This window comes from Parasteatoda tepidariorum, chromosome 1 (genome assembly GCF_982258835.1).
Source record: "Parasteatoda tepidariorum strain Cologne lab strain chromosome 1, Ptep-v5.0, whole genome shotgun sequence".
Lineage (NCBI taxonomy): Eukaryota > Metazoa > Arthropoda > Arachnida > Araneae > Theridiidae > Parasteatoda > Parasteatoda tepidariorum.
Genome location: NC_141755.1, coordinates 116,485,358 through 116,499,793, shown reverse-complemented (window position 1 = coordinate 116,499,793; position 14,436 = coordinate 116,485,358).

Genomic DNA, 14,436 nt, shown 5'->3' with positions numbered 1-14,436 from the left:
CAGATATCGTGCCGTTTGTTAGCATTGAAAAGTGTCTTCGAATTTCCTTGTTTTAATGCACTATTTAAAATATACTTAGTGTACCCCCTAATTCACCTATAATTATTTCCTAAGGTAGGGTACACTATTACCCTGCAATATAATACCTGGTCCAATTAAAATATTATAGGTCAATATTAAGGTCCGAAATCGGGCTAACAGTGAAGAGGGACTTCGCGCTTCCTATCTTTAAGGGGTTTTAGAAGGCGAATTTCCTCATTTCAAGCTCTTCCGAACACTTATTTTAGATACGCACACATAGTAAAATACAGGAACTCATTGTGTGCCCCCTAATTGACCTATAATTATTTCCTGTAGAAGTGTACACTATAACCCTGTAATATAATACCTGGACCAACTAAAATATTATAGGCCAATATTAAGATCCGATACCGTGGCGTTAGTTAACATTGAAAAGTGTCTTTGATTTTCCTTGTTTTAATGCCCTATTTAAAATATACATAGTGTACCCCCTAATTCACCTATAATTATTTCCTGTGGTAGGGTACACTATTACCCTGCAATATAATACCTGGTCCAATTAAAATATTATGGGTAAATATTAAGATCTGAAATCGATCTTTAAGTTAACATTGAAAAGTGACTTCGCGCTTCCTATCTTTAAAGGGTTTTAGAAGGCGAATTTCCTCGTTTTGAGCAATAGTGAATTAAGTCATTTTTAAGGTCAGATATCGTGCCGTTTGTTAGCATTGAAAAGTGTCTTCGAATTTCCTTGTTTTAACGCACTATTTTAAATATACATAGTGTACCCCCTAATTCTCCTATAATTATTTCCTGTGGTAGGGTACACTATTACCCTGCAATATAATACCTGGTCCAATTAAAATATTATAGGTCAATATTAAGGACTGAAATCGGGCTAACTGTGAAGAGGGACTTCGCGCTTCCTATCTTTAAAGGGTTTTAGAAGGCGAATTTCCTCATTTTAAGCTCTTCCGAACACTTATTTTAGATACGCACACATAGTAAAATACAGGAACTCATTGTGTTCCCTCTAATTGACATATAATTATTTCCCGTGGTAGGGTACACTATTACCCTGAAATATAATACCTGGTCCAACTAAAATATTATAGGTCAATATTAAGGTCTGATATCGCGCCTTGCGTTAGTTAAAAATTGAAAGATGTCTTTGAATTTTTAAAGCATTTTAGAAGTTTTATTTCTTCATTTTAAGCTTCTCAGAACACTTTATTTCACATAGGCATACATAGTAAACTTTATGGTCACGCTGTGTGCCCCCTAATTGACCTATAATTATTTCCTGTAGAAGTGTACACTATTACCCTGTAATATAATACCTGGACCAACTAAAATATTATAGGCCAATATTAAGATCCGATACCGTGGCGTTAGTTAACATTAAAAAGTGTCTTCGAATTTCCTTGTTTTAATGCACTATTTAAAATATACATATTGTACCCCCTAATTCACCTATAATTATTTCCTGTGGTAGGGTACACTATTACCCTGCAATATAATACCTGGTCCAATTAAAATATTATAGGTCAATATTAAGGTCTGAAATCGGGCTAACAGTGAAGAGGGACTTCGCGCTTCCTGTCTTTAAAGGGTTTTAGAAGGCGAATTTCCTCATTTTAAGCTCTTCCGAACACTTATTTTAGATACGCACACATAGTAAAATACAGGAACTCATTGTGTTCCCTCTAATTGACATATATATAACATTCCCGTGGTAGGGTACACTATTACCCTGTAATATAATACCTGGTCCAACTAAAATATTATAGGTCAATATTAAGGTCTGATATCGCGCCTTGCGTTAGTTAACCATTGAAAGATGTCTTTGAATTTTTAAAGCATTTTAGAAGTTTTATTTCTTCATTTTAAGCTTCTCAGAACACTTTATTTCGCATAGGCATACATAGTAAACTTTAGGATCACGCTTTGTGCCCCCTATTTGACCTATAATTATTTCCTGTAGAAGTGTACACTATTACCCTGTAATATAATACCTGGACCAACTAAAATATTATAGGCCAATATTAAGATCCGATACCGTGGCGTTAGTTAACATTGAAAAGTGTCTTTGAATTTCCTTGTTTTAATGCACTATTTGAAATATACATAGTGTACCCCCTAATTCACCTATAATTATTTCCTGTGGTAGGGTACACTATTACCCTGCAATATAATACCTGGACCAATTAAAATATTATGGGTCAATATTAAGATCTGAAATCTATCTTTACGTTAACATTGAAAAGTGACTTCGCGCTTCCTATCTTTAAAGGGTTTTAGAAGGCGAGTTTTCTCGTTTTGAGCAATAGTGAATTAAATCATTTTTAAGGTCAGATATCGTGCCGTTTGTTAGCATTGAAAAGTGTCTTCGAATATCCTTGTTTTAATGCACTATTTAAAATATACTTAGTGTACCCCCTAATTCACCTATAATTATTTCCTGTGGTAGGGTACACTATTACCCTGCAATATAATACCTGGTCCAATTAAAATATTATAGGTCAATATTAATTTCCGAAATCGGGCTAACAGTGAAGAGGGACTTCGCGCTTCCTATCTTTAAAGGGTTTTAGAAGGCGAATTTCCTCATTTTAAGCTCTTCCGAACACTTATTTTAGATACGCACACATAGTAAAATACAGGAACTCATTGTGTTCCCTCTAATTGACATATATATAACATTCCCGTGGTAGGGTACACTATTACCCTGTAATATAATACCTGGTCCAACTAAAATATTATAGGTCAATATTAAGGTCTGATATCGCGCCTTGCGTTAGTTAACCATTGAAAGATGTCTTTGAATTTTTAAAGCATTTTAGAAGTTTTATTTCTTCATTTTAAGTTTCTCAGAACACTTTATTTCGCATAGGCATACATAGTAAACTTTAGGGTCACGCTGTGTGCCCCCTATTTGACCTATAATTATTTCCTGTAGAAGTGTACACTATTACCCTGTAATATAATACCTGGACCAACTAAAATATTATAGGCCAATATTAAGATCCGATACCGTGGCGTTAGTTAACATTGAAAAGTGTCTTTGAATTTCCTTGTTTTAATGCACTATTTAAAATATACATAGTGTACCCCCTAATTCACCTATAATTATTTCCTGTGGTAGGGTACACTATTACCCTGCAATATAATACCTGGTCCAATTAAAATATTATGGGTCAATATTAAGATCTGAAATCGATCTTTACGTTAACATTGAAAAGTGACTTCGCGCTTCCTATCTTTAAAGGGTTTTAGAAGGCGAATTTTCTCGTTTTGAGCAATAGTGAATTAAATCATTTTTAAGGTCAGATATCGTGCCGTTTGTTAGCATTGAAAAGTGTCTTCGAATATCCTTGTTTTAATGCACTATTTAAAATATACTTAGTGTACCCCCTAATTCACCTATAATTATTTCTTGTGGTAGGGTACACTATTACCCTGCAATATAATACCTGGTCCAATTAAAATATTATAGGTCAATATTAAGGTCCGAAATCGGGCTAACAGTGAAGAGGGACTTCGCGCTTCCTATCTTTAAAGGGTTTTAGAAGGCGAATTTCCTCATTTTAAGCTCTTCCGAACACTTATTTTAGATACGCACACATAGTAAAATACAGGAACTCATTGTGTTCCCTCTAATTGACATATAATTATTTCCCGTGGTAGGGTACACTATTACCCTGTAATATAATACCTGGTCCAACTAAAATATTATAGGCCAATATTAAGATCCGATACCGAGGCGTTTCTTAGCATTGAAAAGTGTCTTCGAATTTCCTTGTTTTAATGCACTATTTAAAATATACATAGTGTACCCCCTAATTCACCTATAATTATTTCCTGTGGTAGGGTACACTATTACCCTGCAATATAATACCTGGTCCAATTAAAATATTATAGGTCAATATTAAGGTCCAAAATCGGGCTAACAGTGAAGAGGGACTTCGCGCTTCCTATCTTTAAAGGGTTTTAGAAGGCGAATTTCCTCATTTTAAGCTCTTCCGAACACTTATTTTAGATACGCACACATAGTAAAATACAGGAACTCATTGTGTTCCCTCTAATTGACATATAATTATTTCCCGTGGTAGGGTACACTATTACCCTGTAATATAATACCTGGTCCAACTAAAATATTATAGGTCAATATTAAGGTCTGATATCGCGCCTTGCGTTAGTTAACCATTGAAAGATGTCTTTGAATTTTTAAAGCATTTTCGAAGTCTTATTTCTTCATTTTAAGCTTCTCAGAACACTTTATTTCACATAGGCATACATAGTAAACTTTAGGGTCACGCTGTGTGCCCCCTAATTGACCTATAATTATTTCCTGTAGAAGTGTACACTTTTACCCTGTAATATAATACCTGGACCAACTAAAATATTATAGGCCAATATTAAGATCCGATACCGTGGCGTTAGTTAACATTGAAAAGTGTCTTTGAATTTCCTTGTTTTAATGCACTATTTAAAATATACATAGTGTACCCCCTAATTCACCTATAATTATTTCCTGTGGTAGGGTACACTATTACCCTGCAATATAATACCTGGTCCAATTAAAATATTATGGGTCAATATTAAGATCTGAAATCGATCTTTACGTTAACATTGAAAAGTGACTTCGCGCTTCCTATCTTTAAAGGGTTTTAGAAGGCGAATTTTCTCGTTTTGAGCAATAGTGAATTAAATCATTTTTAAGGTCAGATATCGTGCCGTTTGTTAGCATTGAAAAGTGTCTTCGAATATCCTTGTTTTAATGCACTATTTAAAATATACTTAGTGTACCCCCTAATTCACCTATAATTATTTCTTGTGGTAGGGTACACTATTACCCTGCAATATAATACCTGGTCCAATTAAAATATTATAGGTCAATATTAAGGTCCGAAATCGGGCTAACAGTGAAGAGGGACTTCGCGCTTCCTATCTTTAAAGGGTTTTAGAAGGCGAATTTCCTCATTTTAAGCTCTTCCGAACACTTATTTTAGATACGCACACATAGTAAAATACAGGAACTCATTGTGTTCCCTCTAATTGACATATAATTATTTCCCGTGGTAGGGTACACTATTACCCTGTAATATAATACCTGGTCCAACTAAAATATTATAGGCCAATATTAAGATCCGATACCGAGGCGTTTCTTAGCATTGAAAAGTGTCTTCGAATTTCCTTGTTTTAATGCACTATTTAAAATATACATAGTGTACCCCCTAATTCACCTATAATTATTTCCTGTGGTAGGGTACACTATTACCCTGCAATATAATACCTGGTCCAATTAAAATATTATAGGTCAATATTAAGGTCCAAAATCGTGCTAACAGTGAAGAGGGACTTCGCGCTTCCTATCTTTAAAGGGTTTTAGAAGGCGAATTTCCTCATTTTAAGCTCTTCCGAACACTTATTTTAGATACGCACACATAGTAAAATACAGGAACTCATTGTGTTCCCTCTAATTGACATATAATTATTTCCCGTTGTAGGGTACACTATTACCCTGTAATATAATACCTGGTCCAACTAAAATATTATAGGTCAATATTAAGGTCTGATATCGCGCCTTGCGTTAGTTAACCATTGAAAGATGTCTTTGAATTTTTAAAGCATTTTCGAAGTCTTATTTCTTCATTTTAAGCTTCTCAGAACACTTTATTTCACATAGGCATACATTGTAAACTTTAGGGTCACGCTGTGTGCCCCCTAATTGACCTATAATTATTTCCTGTAGAAGTGTACACTATTACCCTGTAATATAATACCAGGTCCAACTAAAATATTATAGGTCAATATTAAGGTCTGATATCGCGCCTTGCGTTAGTTAACCATTGAAAGATGTCTTTGAATTTTTAAAGCATTTTAGAAGTCTTATTTCTTCGTTTTAAGCTTCTTAGAACACTTTATTTCACATAGGCATACATAGTAAACTTTAAGGTCACGCTGTGTGCCCCCTAATTGACCTATAATTATTTCCTGCAGAAGAGTACACTATTACCCTGCAATATAATACCTGGTCCAATTAAAATATTATAGGTCAATATTAAGGTCCGAAATCGGGCTAACAGTGAAGAGGGACTTCGCGCTTCCTATCTTTAAAGGGTTTTAGAAGGCGAATTTCCTCATTTTAAGCTCTTCCGAACACTTATTTTAGATACGCACACATAGTAAAATACAGGAACTCATTGTGTTCCCTCTAATTGACATATAATTATTTCCCGTGGTAGGGTACACTATTACCCTGTAATAAAATACCCGGTCCAACTAAAATATTATAGGTCAATATTAAGGTCTGATATCGCGCCTTGCGTTAGTTAACCATTGAAAGATGTCTTTGAATTTTTAAAGCATTTTAGAAGTCTTATTTCTTCATTTTAAGCTTCTCAGAACACTTTATTTCACATAGGCATACATAGTAAACTTTAGGGTCACGCTGTGTTCCCCCTAATTGACCTATAATTATTTCCGGTAGAAGTGTACACTATTACCCTGTAATATAATACCTGGTAAACAAAAATATTATAGGTCAATATTAAGGTCTGATATCACGCCTTGCGTTAGTTAACCATTGAAAGATGTCTTTGAATTTTTAAAGCAATTTAGAAGTCTTATTTCTTCATTTTAAGCTTCTCAGAACACTTTATTTCACATAGGCATACATAGTAAACTTTAGGGTCACGCTGTGTGCCCCCTAATTGACCTATAATTATTTCATGTAGAAGTGTACACAATTACCCTGCAATATAATACCTGGTCCAATTAAAATAGTATAGGTCAATATTAAGGTCCGAAATCGGGCTAACAGTGAAGAGGGACTTCGCGCTTCCTATCTTTAAAGGGTTTTAGAAGGCGAATTTCCTCATTTTAAGCTCTTCCGAACACTTATTTTAGATACGCACACATAGTGAAATACAGAAACTCATTGTGTTCCCTCTAATTGACATATAATTATTTCCCGTGGTAGGGTACACTATTACCCTGTAATATAATACCCGGTCCAACTAAAATATTATAGGTCAATATTAAGGTCTGATATCGCGCCTTGCGTTAGTTAACCATTGAAAGATGTCTTTGAATTTTTAAAGCATTTTAGAAGTCTTATTTCTTCATTTTAAGCTTCTCAGAACACTTTATTTCACATAGATATACATAGTAAACTTTAGGGTCACGCTGTGTGCCCCCTAATTGACCTATAATTATTTCCTGTAGAAGTGTACACTATTACCCTGTAATATAATACCTGGTCCAACTAAAATATTATAGGTCAATATTAAGGTCTGATATCGCTCCTTGCGTTAGTTAAAAATTGAAAGATGTCTTTGAATTTTTGAAGCATTTTAGAAGTCTTATTTCTTCATTTTAAGCTTCTTAGAACACTTTATTTCACATAGGCATACATAGTAAACTTTAGGGTCACGCTGTGTGCCCCCTAATTGACCTATAATTATTTCCTGTAGAAGAGTACACTATTACCCTGCAATATAATACCTGGTCCAATAAAAATATTATAGGTCAATATTAAGGTCCGAAATCGGGCTAACAGTGAAGAGGGACCTCGCGCTTCCTATCTTTAAAGGGTTTTAGAAGGCGAATTTCCTCATTTTAAGCTCTTCCGAACACATATTTTAGATACGCACACATAGTAAAATACAGGATCTCATTGTGTTCCCTCTAATTGACATATAATTATTTCCCGTGGTAGGGTACACTATTACCCTGTAATAAAATACCCAGTCCAACTAAAATATTATAGGTCAATATTAAGGTCTGATATCGCGCCTTGCGTTAGTTAACCATTGAAAGATGTCTTTGAATTTTTAAAGCATTTTAGAAGTCTTATTTCTTCATTTTAAGCTTCTCAGAACACTTTATTTCACATAGGCATACATAGTAAACTTTAGGGTCACGCTGTGTGCCCCCTAATTGACCTATAATTATTTCCTGTAGAAGTGTACACTATTACCCTGTAATATAATACCTGGTCCAACTAAAATATTATAGGTCAATATTAAGGTCTGATATCGCGCCTTGCGTTAGTTAACCATTGAAAGATGTCTTTGAATTTTTAAAGCATTTTAGAAGTCTTATTTCTTCGTTTTAAGCTTCTTAGAACACTTTATTTCACATAGGCATACATAGTAAACTTTAGGGTCACGCTGTGTGCCCCCTAATTGACCTATAATTATTTCCTGCAGAAGAGTACACTATTACCCTGCAATATAATACCTGGTCCAATTAAAATATTATAGGTCAATATTAAGGTCCGAAATCGGGCTAACAGTGAAGAGGGACTTCACGCTTCCTATCTTTAAAGGGTTTTAGAAGGCGAATTTTCTCATTTTAAGCTCTTCCGAACACTTATTTTAGATACGCACACATAGTAAAATACAGGAACTCATTGTGTTCCCTCTAATTGACATATAATTATTTCCCGTGGTAGGGTACACTATTACCCTGTAATAAAATACCCGGTCCAACTAAAATATTATAGGTCAATATTAAGGTCTGATATCGCGCCTTGCGTTAGTTAACCATTGAAAGATGTCTTTGAATTTTTAAAGCATTTTAGAAGTCTTATTTCTTCATTTTAAGCTTCTCAGAACACTTTATTTCACATAGGCATACATAGTAAACTTTAGGGTCACGCTGTGTTCCCCCTAATTGACCTATAATTATTTCCTGTAGAAGTGTACACTATTACGCTGTAATATAATACCTGGTAAACAAAAATATTATAGGTCAATATTAAGGTCTGATATCACGCCTTGCGTTAGTTAACCATTGAATGATGTCTTTGAATTTTTAAAGCATTTTAGAAGTCTTATTTCTTCATTTTAAGCTTCTCAGAACACTTTATTTTACATAGGCATACATAGTAAACTTTAGGGTCACGCTGTGTGCCCCCTAATTGACCTATAATTATTTCATGTAGAAGTGTACACAATTACCCTGCAATATAATACCTGGTCCAATTAAAATAGTATAGGTCAATATTAAGGTCCGAAATCGGGCTAACAGTGAAGAGGGACTTCGCGCTTCCTATCTTTAAAGGGTTTTAGAAGGCGAATTTCCTCATTTTAAGCTCTTCCGAACACTTATTTTAGATACGCACACATAGTGAAATACAGAAACTCATTGTGTTCCCTCTAATTGACATATAATTATTTCCCGTGGTAGGGTACACTATTACCCTGTAATATAATACCCGGTCAAACTAAAATATTATAGGTCAATATTAAGGTCTGATATCGCGCCTTGCGTTAGTTAACCATTGAAAGATGTCTTTGAATTTTTAAAGCATTTTAGAAGTCTTATTTCTTCATTTTAAGCTTCTCAGAACACTTTATTTCACATAGATATACATAGTAAACTTTAGGGTCACGCTGTGTGCCCCCTAATTGACCTATAATTATTTCCTGTAGAAGTGTACACTATTACCCTGTAATATAATACCTGGTCCAACTAAAATATTATAGGTCAATATTAAGGTCTGATATCGCTCCTTGCGTTAGTTAAAAATTGAAAGATGTCTTTGAATTTTTGAAGCATTTTAGAAGTCTTATTTCTTCATTTTAAGCTTCTTAGAACACTTTATTTCACATAGGCATACATAGTAAACTTTAGGGTCACGCTGTGTGCCCCCTAATTGACCTATAATTATTTCCTGTAGAAGAGTACACTATTACTCTGCAATATAATACCTGGTCCAATAAAAATATTATAGGTCAATATTAAGGTCCGAAATCGGGCTAACAGTGAAGAGGGACCTCGCGCTTCCTATCTTTAAAGGGTTTTAGAAGGCGAATTTCCTCATTTTAAGCTCTTCCGAACACATATTTTAGATACGCACACATAGTAAAATACAGGATCTCATTGTGTTCCCTCTAATTGACATATAATTATTTCCCGTGGTAGGGTACACTATTACCCTGTAATAAAATACCCAGTCCAACTAAAATATTATAGGTCAATATTAAGGTCTGATATCGCGCCTTGCGTTAGTTAACCATTGAAAGATGTCTTTGAATTTTTAAAGCATTTTAGAAGTCTTATTTCTTCATTTTAAGCTTCTCAGAACACTTTATTTCACATAGGCATACATAGTAAACTTTAGGGTCACGCTGTGTGCCCCCTAATTGACCTATAATTATTTCCTGTAGAAGTGTACACTATTACCCTGTAATATAATACCTGGTCCAACTAAAATATTATAGGTCAATATTAAGGTCTGATATCGCGCCTTGCGTTAGTTAACCATTGAAAGATGTCTTTGAATTTTTAAAGCATTTTAGAAGTCTTATTTCTTCGTTTTAAGCTTCTTAGAACACTTTATTTCACATAGGCATACATAGTAAACTTTAGGGTCACGCTGTGTGCCCCCTAATTGACCTATAATTATTTCCTGCAGAAGAGTACACTATTACCCTGCAATATAATACCTGGTCCAATTAAAATATTATAGGTCAATATTAAGGTCCGAAATCGGGCTAACAGTGAAGAGGGACTTCACGCTTCCTATCTTTACAGGGTTTTAGAAGGCGAATTTTCTCATTTTAAGCTCTTCCGAACACTTATTTTAGATACGCACACATAGTAAAATACAGGAACTCATTGTGTTCCCTCTAATTGACATATAATTATTTCCCGTGGTAGGGTACACTATTACCCTGTAATAAAATACCCGGTCCAACTAAAATATTATAGGTCAATATTAAGGTCTGATATCGCGCCTTGCGTTAGTTAACCATTGAAAGATGTCTTTGAATTTTTAAAGCATTTTAGAAGTCTTATTTCTTCGTTTTAAGCTTCTTAGAACACTTTATTTCACATAGGCATACATAGTAAACTTTAGGGTCACGCTGTGTGCCCCCTAATTGACCTATAATTATTTCCTGTAGAAGAGTACACTATTACCCTGCAATATAATACCTGGTCCAATAAAAATATTATAGGTCAATATTAAGGTCCGAAATCGGGCTAACAGTGAAGAGGGACCTCGCGCTTCCTATCTTTAAAGGGTTTTAGAAGGCGAATTTCCTCATTTTAAGCTCTTCCGAACACATATTTTAGATACGCACACATAGTAAAATACAGGATCTCATTGTGTTCCCTCTAATTGACATATAATTATTTCCCGTGGTAGGGTACACTATTACCCTGTAATAAAATACCCAGTCCAACTAAAATATTATAGGTCAATATTAAGGTCTGATATCGCGCCTTGCGTTAGTTAACCATTGAAAGATGTCTTTGAATTTTTAAAGCATTTTAGAAGTCTTATTTCTTCATTTTAAGCTTCTCAGAACACTTTATTTCACATAGGCATACATAGTAAACTTTAGGGTCACGCTGTGTGCCCCCTAATTGACCTATAATTATTTCCTGTAGAAGTGTACACTATTACCCTGTAATATAATACCTGGTCCAACTAAAATATTATAGGTCAATATTAAGGTCTGATATCGCGCCTTGCGTTAGTTAACCATTGAAAGATGTCTTTGAATTTTTAAAGCATTTTAGAAGTCTTATTTCTTCGTTTTAAGCTTCTTAGAACACTTTATTTCACATAGGCATACATAGTAAACTTTAGGGTCACGCTGTGTGCCCCCTAATTGACCTATAATTATTTCCTGCAGAAGAGTACACTATTACCCTGCAATATAATACCTGGTCCAATTAAAATATTATAGGTCAATATTAAGGTCCGAAATCGGGCTAACAGTGAAGAGGGACTTCACGCTTCCTATCTTTAAAGGGTTTTAGAAGGCGAATTTTCTCATTTTAAGCTCTTCCGAACACTTATTTTAGATACGCACACATAGTAAAATACAGGAACTCATTGTGTTCCCTCTAATTGACATATAATTATTTCCCGTGGTAGGGTACACTATTACCCTGTAATAAAATACCCGGTCCAACTAAAATATTATAGGTCAATATTAAGGTCTGATATCGCGCCTTGCGTTAGTTAACCATTGAAAGATGTCTTTGAATTTTTAAAGCATTTTAGAAGTCTTATTTCTTCATTTTAAGCTTCTCAGAACACTTTATTTCACATAGGCATACATAGTAAACTTTAGGGTCACGCTGTGTTCCCCCTAATTGACCTATAATTATTTCCTGTAGAAGTGTACACTATTACCCTGTAATATAATACCTGGTAAACAAAAATATTATAGGTCAATATTAAGGTCTGATATCACGCCTTGCGTTAGTTAACCATTGAATGATGTCTTTGAATTTTTAAAGCATTTTAGAAGTCTTATTTCTTCATTTTAAGCTTCTCAGAACACTTTATTTTACATAGGCATACATAGTAAACTTTAGGGTCACGCTGTGTGCCCCCTAATTGACCTATAATTATTTCATGTAGAAGTGTACACAATTACCCTGCAATATAATACCTGGTCCAATTAAAATAGTATAGGTCAATATTAAGGTCCGAAATCGGGCTAACAGTGAAGAGGGACTTCGCGCTTCCTATCTTTAAAGGGTTTTAGAAGGCGAATTTCTTCATTTTAAGCTCTTCCGAACACTTATTTTAGATACGCACACATAGTGAAATACAGAAACTCATTGTGTTCCCTCTAATTGACATATAATTATTTCCCGTGGTAGGGTACACTATTACCCTGTAATATAATACCCGGTCCAACTAAAATATTATAGGTCAATATTAAGGTCTGATATCGCGCCTTGCGTTAGTTAACCATTGAAAGATGTCTTTGAATTTTTAAGCATTTTAGAAGTCTTATTTCTTCATTTTAAGCTTCTCAGAACACTTTATTTCACATAGATATACATAGTAAACTTTAGGGTCACGCTGTGTGCCCCCTAATTGACCTATAATTATTTCCTGTAGAAGTGTACACTATTACCCTGTAATATAATACCTGGTCCAACTAAAATATTATAGGTCAATATTAAGGTCTGATATCGCTCCTTGCGTTAGTTAAAAATTGAAAGATGTCTTTGAATTTTTGAAGCATTTTAGAAGTCTTATTTCTTCATTTTAAGCTTCTTAGAACACTTTATTTCACATAGGCATACATAGTAAACTTTAGGGTCACGCTGTGTGCCCCCTAATTGACCTATAATTATTTCCTGTAGAAGAGTACACTATTACTCTGCAATATAATACCTGGTCCAATAAAAATATTATAGGTCAATATTAAGGTCCGAAATCGGGCTAACAGTGAAGAGGGACCTCGCGCTTCCTATCTTTAAAGGGTTTTAGAAGGCGAATTTCCTCATTTTAAGCTCTTCCGAACACATATTTTAGATACGCACACATAGTAAAATACAGGATCTCATTGTGTTCCCTCTAATTGACATATAATTATTTCCCGTGGTAGGGTACACTATTACCCTGTAATAAAATACCCAGTCCAACTAAAATATTATAGGTCAATATTAAGGTCTGATATCGCGCCTTGCGTTAGTTAACCATTGAAAGATGTCTTTGAATTTTTAAAGCATTTTAGAAGTCTTATTTCTTCATTTTAAGCTTCTCAGAACACTTTATTTCACATAGGCATACATAGTAAACTTTAGGGTCACGCTGTGTGCCCCCTAATTGACCTATAATTATTTCCTGTAGAAGTGTACACTATTACCCTGTAATATAATACCTGGTCCAACTAAAATATTATAGGTCAATATTAAGGTCTGATATCGCGCCTTGCGTTAGTTAACCATTGAAAGATGTCTTTGAATTTTTAAAGCATTTTAGAAGTCTTATTTCTTCGTTTTAAGCTTCTTAGAACACTTTATTTCACATAGGCATACATAGTAAACTTTAGGGTCACGCTGTGTGCCCCCTAATTGACCTATAATTATTTCCTGCAGAAGAGTACACTATTACCCTGCAATATAATACCTGGTCCAATTAAAATATTATAGGTCAATATTAAGGTCCGAAATCGGGCTAACAGTGAAGAGGGACTTCACGCTTCCTATCTTTACAGGGTTTTAGAAGGCGAATTTTCTCATTTTAAGCTCTTCCGAACACTTATTTTAGATACGCACACATAGTAAAATACAGGAACTCATTGTGTTCCCTCTAATTGACATATAATTATTTCCCGTGGTAGGGTACACTATTACCCTGTAATAAAATACCCGGTCCAACTAAAATATTATAGGTCAATATTAAGGTCTGATATCGCGCCTTGCGTTAGTTAACCATTGAAAGATGTCTTTGAATTTTTAAAGCATTTTAGAAGTCTTATTTCTTCATTTTAAGCTTCTCAGAACACTTTATTTCACATAGGCATACATAGTAAACTTTAGGGTCACGCTGTGTTCCCCCTAATTGACCTATAATTATTTCCTGTAGAAGTGTACACTATTACCCTGTAATATAATACCTGGTAAACAAAAATATTATAGGTC